This window comes from Papio anubis, chromosome 5 (assembly GCF_008728515.1).
Source record: "Papio anubis isolate 15944 chromosome 5, Panubis1.0, whole genome shotgun sequence".
Lineage (NCBI taxonomy): Eukaryota > Metazoa > Chordata > Mammalia > Primates > Cercopithecidae > Papio > Papio anubis.
Genome location: NC_044980.1, coordinates 6236839 through 6247443, shown reverse-complemented (window position 1 = coordinate 6247443; position 10605 = coordinate 6236839). Strand labels below are relative to the sequence as shown.

General features: G+C 38.3%; 1 long non-coding RNA gene across 1 annotated transcript; it reads left to right on the top strand.

Moving 5' to 3' along the window:
• Positions 1 to 2888: 2888 nt before the first annotated feature.
• Positions 2889 to 8629, top strand: LOC103884934. Its single transcript, XR_647765.4, has 4 exons — positions 2889 to 3766; positions 5449 to 5575; positions 6250 to 6369; positions 7075 to 8629. It is a non-coding gene; the product is annotated as an uncharacterized LOC103884934 (long non-coding RNA).
• The last annotated feature ends 1976 nt before the right edge of the window (positions 8630 to 10605 follow it).

The following is a 10605-nucleotide window of genomic DNA, read 5'->3' as shown; positions in this document are numbered from 1 at the left end:
GAGTACTGGAAAGGCTGTGAGCTAATTTCCATAGATCTGTGTCTCTCTGAATCTCATTGCACTCAGTAGTCAAACCACAGTAATCATAACCACTTCCTAGATTATATGTGAAGATTCAATTCACCACCGTGAACCTCCATGCATAGTGTGTGATGCACAGTAGGTACTCAGTTAATATGAATTATCTTCTCATTCCCTTAACCTTTTTTAAAATATGGGATTAGTCGTGCTCTGTTTTTTATTTCTATCATAAGGACTTGATCAAAAATTACAAATTGTCTTGGCCATTCTATGCACTGATTGTCCAATAGGAGATAAATTCTCAAATGTTGAAACCTTATTGATTTTTAATCATCTGTGAACTGTCTGAAAACAAACTCAGAAACTCTAAAACTAAAATGTTAAAAGGCTTAAAAGAATCTGGTTGAGATGTTGCTTTTGCTTCTTGTTTTGGAGAGAAAAAAATTCAGGTAGAATTTGAAGTAACTATATGTTGCAAAAAGACAGTACTGTGTAGAAATACATTAGTCTACCTGCATTTACAATTTTTCTGAATTAGGAAAGATAGGTAGAGAATGGAGAGAAACACACCTATTCCAATAATCCATAGCTCTCCCTTGAGAGACATGGATGATTCAAATAGAATTTTATTTACTCTTTTAAGCAACTAACTTTTTAAAAAACTTTTATTTTTAGGTTCAGAGGTACATGTGCAAGCTTGTTATATGGGTGAATTGCGTGTCTTGGGGGTTTGGTGTACAGGTTATTTTGTCATCCAGGTAATAAGCATAGTACTGATAAGTGGTTTTCGATCCTTACCTTCCTCCACCCTCCACCCTCAAGTAGGCGCTGATGTGTGTTGTTCCTTTCTTTGCATCCATGTGTACTCAGTGTTTAGCTCCCACTGATAATTGAGAACATGCAGTCAGGTTTTCTGTTCCTGTGAGTTCATTAAACAACCAACTTCCAACAACCCACTAGATGTGAAGTTCCTTGCTTGATGCCAAAGATAGAGGCAAAGGTGATCTCAGCTATGGAGCTGCTCACAGGTGGTCTAATAGATTCTATATGGTAAGACTGGATCCTTCACCAAGGTTGCGGGTCAGGGAAGTGTTTGACAGTTCGCAGTTCTGCTGGGTTTTAAAGGCTGTCTGAAAGGAAAATGGGCATATGAGGAGGATGCAAATTTAACCCCAAAGCCCACTCCCCCAATTCCCCCAACTGCAGACTGCTGCTGGCAGAAGTATAGAATTTAAAGGGATGGCTGGCAGATGAAGCCCAAGAGCAGGCAGTGGCCAGGGCTTCAGTTCAGACTTGCTCAGCTTGGGAGTTAAGAGAAGAGTCATATGCCCACGATTCTAGTGTAGACAGAACTGTGACTGAAGCATGGGGAATGAACTGAAGTGGGCTGATTGGAAGCAGAGTGTGAAGACCTTTGATAAATCTCAGGCAATAAGTGATGATAAATTAAATGACATAATGGCCAAAAGAATAAAACCAAAGCCTGTGTTGGCATTGATGACTTGGTGACCAACTGAATATGGAACCAATTCATCCATATTGAATGAATGAATTCATATTAAATAATATGGATAATGCATATTGGATAATAACCTTTCTCAAGAAATTCACATTTCATCAATTATATTAACATATTTCTGACATTCTATTAATGTTTCATGGATTAGAAAGTGCGTGTACATATGTGACCTTATTCATTTTCAAAACAGCATTTTGAGATAGGGTATCTCCCAGGTTTCTGACTCAGGCCACTGAGACAGAGTGAAATGATCAACATAGGAAATGGAACAGGTGTGGATGGGAGGACAATTATGAGAGCTTCAAATATGAAAATGCTGAGCTTGAAAAACCTGTGAGATGTCTGAAACACAATGGAACATACAGGCAAAAAGAAAGCAGTAACTCTCAAGAAGAAGATAGTGATGACAATAAAAGCCATTTGAATTGGGGGGGAAATACCAGGAAAGGTGCTGATAGTGAAAAACTTATTCATGGTGATTTCTTTCTTAAATAGGAGGAAGTGAAATGAATTTCAATAAAATATTGGCTGTAAGAATGTAGATCAAGAAAGCATTGTTTAAGAAACAATTGAGAAAGAGAGGAATCTGGGACCACTAGCGGAGAGGTGCTACTTAAAGTGTAGGTGGGAATCCGTACTTCACAGGAAGTAGAGTAGGTTCATGGGAAAATAATTAGTCTGTATCTTTGGCCTGTTTTGCCATGCATTTGAAAAATGTATAGGACTGGTTTCAGAGAATTTTCTTCGAACTGAACAGTAAAGCTACGATGCACAAAGCAGATTGAAGATGTTCTGGCTGGGCACAGTGGTTCACATCTGTAATCCCAGCACTTTCGGAGGCCGAGGCGGGTGGATCACCTGAGGTCAGATGTTCGAGACCAGCCTGACCAACATGGTGAAATCCCATCTCTACCAAAAATACAAAAATTAGCGGGGCATGGTGGCGCATGCCTGTAATCCCAGCTACTCGGGGATTTGCGGAGGCAGGAGTATCACTTGAACCCAAGTGGTGGAGGTTGCAGTGAGCTGAGATCATGCCACTGCACTCCAGCCTGGGCAACAAGAGCAAAACTCCATCTCAAAAAAAAAAAAAAAAAACAAAAAAGGAAATCTTCCAAGATATCAAGATTTATCCTCTTCATGCTCAGTGATCCTGTCCCTGCAAGCTGCCATGCATTGTCCACTGACGATGGCAGAAAGAAACAAGATGTGCAGGAGTTTCCATCAGAGCCTCTACCACACAGGAGAGTTGAGATTGGATTTCTAGGATGAGTCAACATTGATTACAAGCAGAAGCAACACTCCACAAAATTCATGTTCAATGAAAACAAAACTAAGAATATAGCAATAAAATAGAATGTTGTGTTTACTCAACTATTAGAAAACTTTATAAAGGTATTATGGAAAAAAGCATTGACAGAAAACCCAAAATAACAGTGGCTTAACAGTGGCTTATGGGCCTGTGCACCATGATTGTCAGGACCTCAGGCTCTAGCCACGGAGTTGCTCCATCATCTTGAACATGTGGCTTCCACCTCCTGGCCTCTGGTGTTCCAGCCATCTCACACACATTTAGGCAGAGGGAAGGAGGCAAGATACCTGCTGAACTTGGACAGGAGATGTTCCCCTCCACCTACTGCTCAGATCCTAGCCACATGGTGAGGTCTAGCTGCAAGGAAGATTGGGAAATGCAGTCTTTCCTCTAAATGGCCATTCACCCAGCTAAAAATTGAGAGTTTTATCACCGGGAAGGAAAGAGGAGAATGTTTGTTAGAAGAATGATCATTGTCTACTACATCATGCTGTTTAAGACTGGGATGATCAGACTTGAGAAAGTGTTGAGGTATAGACAGACAGACAGGCAGACATATAGATAGATACACACACATCCATATATTATATTCCATCCAAATATTACATATTCAGCCTCTATGATGTACCAGGCACTTTGGAGGCAATCATAAGGAAGCAGCAGTGAACAAAACAGAAAAGAAAACAACTTTGTCCTCATATAACTTGAATTTTAATGAGAGATTGCTCTATTTTTATCCTCAGGATTAGGCCTATATTTATTCACAACTGAGACAAGGGGTGCACAAACCTTGTCTTTTCGTGGTTGAGCTAAGAAGAAGATAAGGTTGACAATCCCAAGATCAGTCAGAATACCTTGCATCTAACACACGACTTCATTGGAGAAGAATAATACTTTCCCAAAACAATGTAAAGGTGAGCCTCTCCAATCCCAGCATGAGATGCCTTCAAACCCTGTATCTGTTGAACTTTTAGCCACAAAACAAAGAGGTAGCAGGGTTCAGAATCTCCCTTGTGTCCTCTGTCATGCTACTAGCTGGTGTGTGTCATTATGGAGTTCTTTGGTCTTATGTGCCATGAAATTATTTAGGGTGAGAATGGTCTCTTTTGGGCTCGCCATGTAACATGGGGTCATCAGGTGCTGCTTCTTGGCCCACAATGGGTAGAACAGGGTGTAATTTTGAACTACTCTGGAAAGAAGAGGGAGGGGTCAAGGTTTAGATATCATATCAGGAGTTCATCTGTCCCTCTTGTGTCTGTCACTAATTACAGGTCCATGACCTTTCCATTCTTCAGTCTAAGAATCGATGAAAAGCAATGTGGAATGATTGAAACTTTGGTTTGCTGTATTTTCATGAGCCAGTTATATAGATTATTTGAAATGTAATTTTATCATCTATAATTTTAAAAAGAAAAAAATAATATTTCTTATCTCAAAATGCTCTTTACACACTTTCTAATCTGTAAAACATTAATAAAATGTCAGAAATGTGTTAACATTATTAAGGAAATGCAAATGTCTTGAGAAAGATTATTAAATAGATTATTAAATAAAATTTTATGAGTAATGTTCACCATAATTTGTCTTTTTGGAAAAGATAATCATTCAAAGGGTTTTTATTTTTAGTAGGTGTTTAGATAAGCTTAGCTGACCTTTTCCCAAATCTTGACAATTAGTGATGAAACAAGATATTCCCTGCGAGGAGAACACAGGGTGTACTTTGCAGCCCTAATAAGACAAACAGGAAAGCCAATACCGGGGAGATTGCTGTGAAGGCAATTAGGCTTTGAAAAGGGTGACAGTCCCACCTTTGACCAAGCAAACAGCAGTCTCTGTACCAAGTGGTGCTTTGATTTGCCACAAGTCCTTTTATTTTCACCGGTGAAAGAGCTGAAGTTGTTTATGCTGGATAAATTTCCTATTTCTCCAGAATAAAGTTTATTTTTGAGTTAGATATTCCAGTGCCATCAGGTTGGGGTCATCTTTTACATTTGTGGAGTGTTCTGGTGGCTGCCGTGACTAAGCTAGAAATTGTGTTGAGGCATGTGTTGTATTTTTACAGATACAATGGGCTCTTACCCCGACATGAGGGGTAGGCTGGAGAAAGGGGATGCAAAGGTTAGTGGATGGCAGCAGACAGAAAATCCTGAAAAGAATGGCTGGGAGAAAATAACAGAGACCTAGCAATGCAGAGTTCTTCAAAGCCAGAGAGATGATAATTCTGACCTGCTGTTAGAAGGAACAGCGTTGGCCTTCTATTGCGATCGTTAGTTGCTTGCTTTGATGTTTTCTTTTAAAAGGCTGACACCATGTCCTTAGAAGACCAGCCCAAAGTTCTGTTATCTTAGCATATTATACTGATTTTTTTTTCAAGAAAAAATAAAAATTGGGTTAGGCAAAATGACAAGGCAACAAAATATCTTGCTGGTTACAGTATCACCAAGAGATCAGAGAACTAGAAAACTCATTAATGATTCCTGGAAGATGGAAGAGTTACCTGTCAAGAGAGAAAGAATTCAGAATATCTGAAAAGGATTCAGGACCTGAAAAGGTCCTGGACAGGCCTATATGATTTACTAAACCTTCTTGATTCCAGAACCTCAGGAAAGACACCTCAGGGAGATGAGTGAGGCTGTGAAAGGGAGAAGTCAGGCCTTGGGACATCCTGCAGCTGCCAGGCAATCATCTGAGCGTGACGGTGAGGTGGACACTCCAAGCCCAAGGTGAAGACCCCTCCAAGGATGTCCCTGTTGGCACTCTAGCCCTCTGGAGGACCCTGGGGGCTTCAGGGCCAATGAGCTTCCTGTTATTAAGTGGCCCTCCCATGGAGCGTCTATAGAAACAGCCCCTCAGTCTTCCCCTAATTGGAGTTCCACCTCTCAGCACTCCAGAGACGTCCTCAGTAGAAATGGAAAAGGGTTTGGCCCTAGAGCACAACCTGAGCGAGTTAAGTCTTCCCCTCTGCACAATCAGATTTCCACATTTGGTGGAGATGATTCTGCCTTCTCTTTAAATTATAATGTTCTGAAGTCTAAAGAGCTCGTTGTGCAGGATGCATTATTACACAGAAAGGAAATGCTGCCCAGAGAGAAATCCATTTAAAAGGAATTATCCTCTCTATGAAATGTGCCAGAAGGCGGCGGTAGGAGGTGGGCAGATAGGAGACTAGAGGGACTCGAACATTAACTTAGCTTTCTAGATGTAATACTTTTTAAATGTGTTTAATGCCATTTACAAAGGGAAATACACAATAGTCTTGGGCTTTCCTTTTAAGATTTGGTCCTTAGGATGCCAAGTGTCTATGACTCTCACGACCCCTGCAACATGTCACCGCAGCCCCTCTGTTATAATCCTGCCATGTGTTGCCATGTTTTGTTTTGCATTTTACACCAAATAGTCCAATGAAACTGTGATCACGGAGCCACCATTTCCTGTCTCAGGAATAGCTACTGATGGAGTCCTGCCCACCCAAGAGTTATCACACACCACGAGGCAAGCCGTTCTCTCCGAAGCTATGGTAAAGTTAAATTAGTGAATAAGACAAGGTGAACATGTATTCAAATAGTTTTGAAAATGTACTCAACATGATTTTTACTAAATGAATCCAGATCTCAAAATTCAAAATTATGAGTAGATTCAAATTAATGTTTCCCCACTAAATACTACTATCAATATTTTATTTTATTTTTCATTTACTAACAGACAGGGTCTTGCTCTGTCACCCAGGCTGAAGTACAGTTGTGCCATCATTGCTTACTGCAGCCTCAAACTTCTGGGCTCAACTGATCCTTCTCCTCAGCCCCCTGAGTAGCTGAGATTGGAGACTTGTGCCACCATGCCCAGCTATTTATTATTATTATTATTATTATTATTATTTGGTAGAAAGAGGGTCTGGCTCTATTGCCCAGGCTGCTCTCAAACTCCTGGCCTCAAGTGATGCTCCTGCCTCAGTCTTCCAAAGCGCTGGCATTACAAGTGTAAGCCACTGTGCCTGGTCAACTATGCGTACTTTAAAACTAGTTTTTGTATTTTAGTGATTCATATCTCAAGGAAAGGGGCATATTTCAACGTGGAGAAGTGAGATAAAGAGGAAGGTGGTATGAAATAACAGTGGAACTGTGGCCTTACAAGCTACCTTGACTTTTTAAGATTTCTCTGTGTGACTTTTTATTGTTTTATCAAGTTAAGCACAGAAGCCCATTAAGTAATCATAATCCTCCAGTTACAGGGTGTCAAACAGCACAGAGACTCAGAGACTCATAGGAGAAGACAGAAGCCTGAGGAAGTGCACTTCAGATGCTTGAAGGACAAGGCACATCCATCCATCGCTTGTCCTCAACTTGCTGTGCTAATGAACTGTGATCAGTATTGACGCTGCGTATTGAGTTTTCCATCTCCTGTTTTATCAAGCACCCATTGGAAAATAATTGCTGCAGGCACGTGCCATAGAAACAACTCATGTGATTCATATCCAGTGGACTTTTTCTTTCCCATTCAACATAACAAGAGGGCTTCTAGTTACCTCTGTCTTTTCTGACCCTAATGTTTTACTTGCATCTTAGCAAGCTTTAGATTAGTATTAATGTAAACAATATGAAATAATTTTGTTGCTATTAATTCCAGGATCTTAACACACATTCTTGTAATTTTCTCTCTATTTATTCCTCCTGTATAGTGGTTACTAATACCAGCAGGGATAAGTCAGGCAAACAGAGGTAGGTAACCAAATATTTTACCTTACTAGGCAAACATTCTTCCTCTTCAGGCGTAGATATTGAGAGACCAGTTGTGCAGTCAAACATGATCACATGATATTCTGTTTTCTAGTGACTTGACTCTTGATATCTATGGGAGAGATGAAGGAAATAAAAGAAAATGATGTTCACTTCATTTCCTAGTTGCTTTAGAGTCACATAATCATGATGCAACAACAAGAAACTGGGTAACAACATGAATGTCATTTTTGATCTGCTAATAGGATAATTTTATTAACCAAATTATGTAATGCCATAAGAAAGATAAAAATTTAGACTGGATGTCAGGAAATGTTTCTTGATAATAGGAAATATTTGATTAATAGAAAGTCTCTGAGGAGAACGGATAGAAAGAAGTTCTACCACTCAGGACATTTCAAATTAGATCTAAGCCAGAAAAATGAAAGCTGGGCTTTGTTTACATCTACGTGTCTCTTGGGCTTTCCTTATCCAGATCATCTAATATATGAGTGAAAATATTCTATGTTAATCTGGACAACACTGTACAGTAAGCAAGTTGTTGATGGCAATATTATTCTAATACTAACTGCACTTTCCAATTTCTGAATGAAGGCCATCTTTGCAACACAATTCAAAAGGAATGGTTTCACTGAAACTAGGAAAACAAAAGGATTTACAATATACTGTGGCTTAAGGCCTGGGCCTTTTCTTACATCCTTTATATATGTCCATCATGACTTTGAAGTTGACTGTGAGGCAAGATCTCCTCTTTTCCATAAGGACTTTCAGTCAGCTTCTGAGAGTATACGGGTAATCTCTTTCAGGATTTAAGAAGCCATCACTTACTGAACACATTGATGCACAGCTGTTTTGCTCTTATGCATCGATTTGCAGCACTCTTTACATAGAAAGGCTCATTGGATTGCAGCGCCCACTCTGTGAGATACATAGCAGGCCTATTGCTTTAACCTTCCACTTTAATCCTTATGTGAGTTCTTGAATACGTTCATATGTTTAAATATTTAGGCAAGGAAGAAATGCAAAATAAAAAGTTAAAGTCTTTTCTCTCGCACACTTACCGTCCACACTCAAGATAGGTATGTATCATTTCAGAACCTATTCTTTTAATAACTTACACATACACTTACATGCACAAGCAACATGTTTTTAACTTAAATAGAATCATTCTATTTTTATTGTTCTGTATCTTTCTGTTTTCCATTAACAGTGTATCTTTGAGATTTTTTTCCCGACTAAAACATACGAATCTATGTCATTCTTTAAAAATACTACATAGTCTTCAAAATATTGGCATTATTTATATAGTCTTTTCTTAAATTAGCAGACATTATTTCTAATTTTTCACTTGTACGAAGAATGTGGTAATGAATATTCTTGTTTCTGTATTTTATGCCTGAGCATGAACATTTTATAACACCATATAGCATTTCCTATATGCCAGGCATTGTTCTTTGCATTTTGCAAATATTATTTTATTTATTCCTTACAACATCCTTATGGAGCAGATACTGTTATCATCCCTAGGTGAGTAAACTGATGCAGGAAGAGGCTGATTTTACCTGCCTACAATGGTAGCTGGGATGTAAACCCCAGCATACTAGTACAGAATGTAGGCTTCTTAGGTTCTGCTCTATCTCCAGTATAGCAATATTTTTCAGTATTTGTTGCTCCTACAATTGGGACCCTTTTTCCATGAAATATTCTAATTGGCTATTACTGGTTTATTTGAAAACTATTTATTTTCAAATATCAATGTTGTAGTGAATATTTGTATGAAACTTACTCACGATTTAATCATTTTGGTTGTTTGCTATGATTTGTTTTAAAAAGGTTCATTGGGATATAACTTACACCTACTGTAAAATTTGCCCGTTTTAAGTACACAATTGATAACTTTTAGTAAATTTACCAAGGTATGCAACTAGTACTATTAACTAATTTTAGAACATTTTTATAACTCTGATAAGATTTATCTTGCCTCTTCATAGAGAATTCATTCCTGTCTTCAACCCCAAGCAGCCCCCAGTGTACTTTATGTCTCTATAGATTTGCCTTTTCTGGACATTTCATTTAAATGCAATCATGTAATATGTAGCCTTTTCTATCTGGTTTCCTCTATTTGGCATAATGTTTTTGACATTTATTCATGTTATCGAATGTCAAAGTATTTTGTTGCCTTTTATTACTGAATGTTATTCCATTGCATGAATAAGTTACATTTTGTTTATCCATTTACCAGTTGAACTTTTGGATTTTTCCACATTTTGTTTATTATAACTAATATTGTTATGAACATTAAGATGATACTTCAATTTGAGTTCATGTGAATTCATTTCTGAATTGATCTATCAACTATCCAATAGTAGACATATGTTTTCACTATTCTTGGGTAACTAACTAGAAAATAAGTACTGGGTGATATGGTAAGTTTATGTTTAATTCTTAAGATACAACTAGACTGTTTTCCAAAGAGCTACATCTTATATTTCCACCAGCAATGCCTAAGGGTTTGATTGCATTGATGTTCTAGATAAATAATTCATTTTCTTTTTACAGACAAGAAAAATCAAGGTTTAAAGAAGTTGAGTAACTTTTTTGGGTCCCATTCTGTAAGTGGTAGACTTAAGAATCAAAGTTGGGTCTTTCTGATTCCAAATTTTACACTCTTAACTATGGTAAAATTATCAATGCTTTCAAGATAATTGTCAACCATTCTCTTGAGGGCAAATTCAGTGTTTCTAATTATCTGTTTTTCAAAAAAATTTTAAATCATGTACATATAAAATTGTTAGCAGTCTACTTTTACTTAGTGGAAGGAAGATGAGACATTAGAAGGAAAGAGAAAATGAGGAATGACATTGGTGGAAAGGACCTACGTAACGAAGACAGGTCAGACGCTTCCTCTCCCAAGTAGCTCAGTCTCTGTTCCTGCTGATTCCTCTGTCTGGATCATCACAGCCCCACTTCCCTCCTTTCATTTAGGTGCTCATGCTTGTCCTTCAAGACTTAACCTTTGC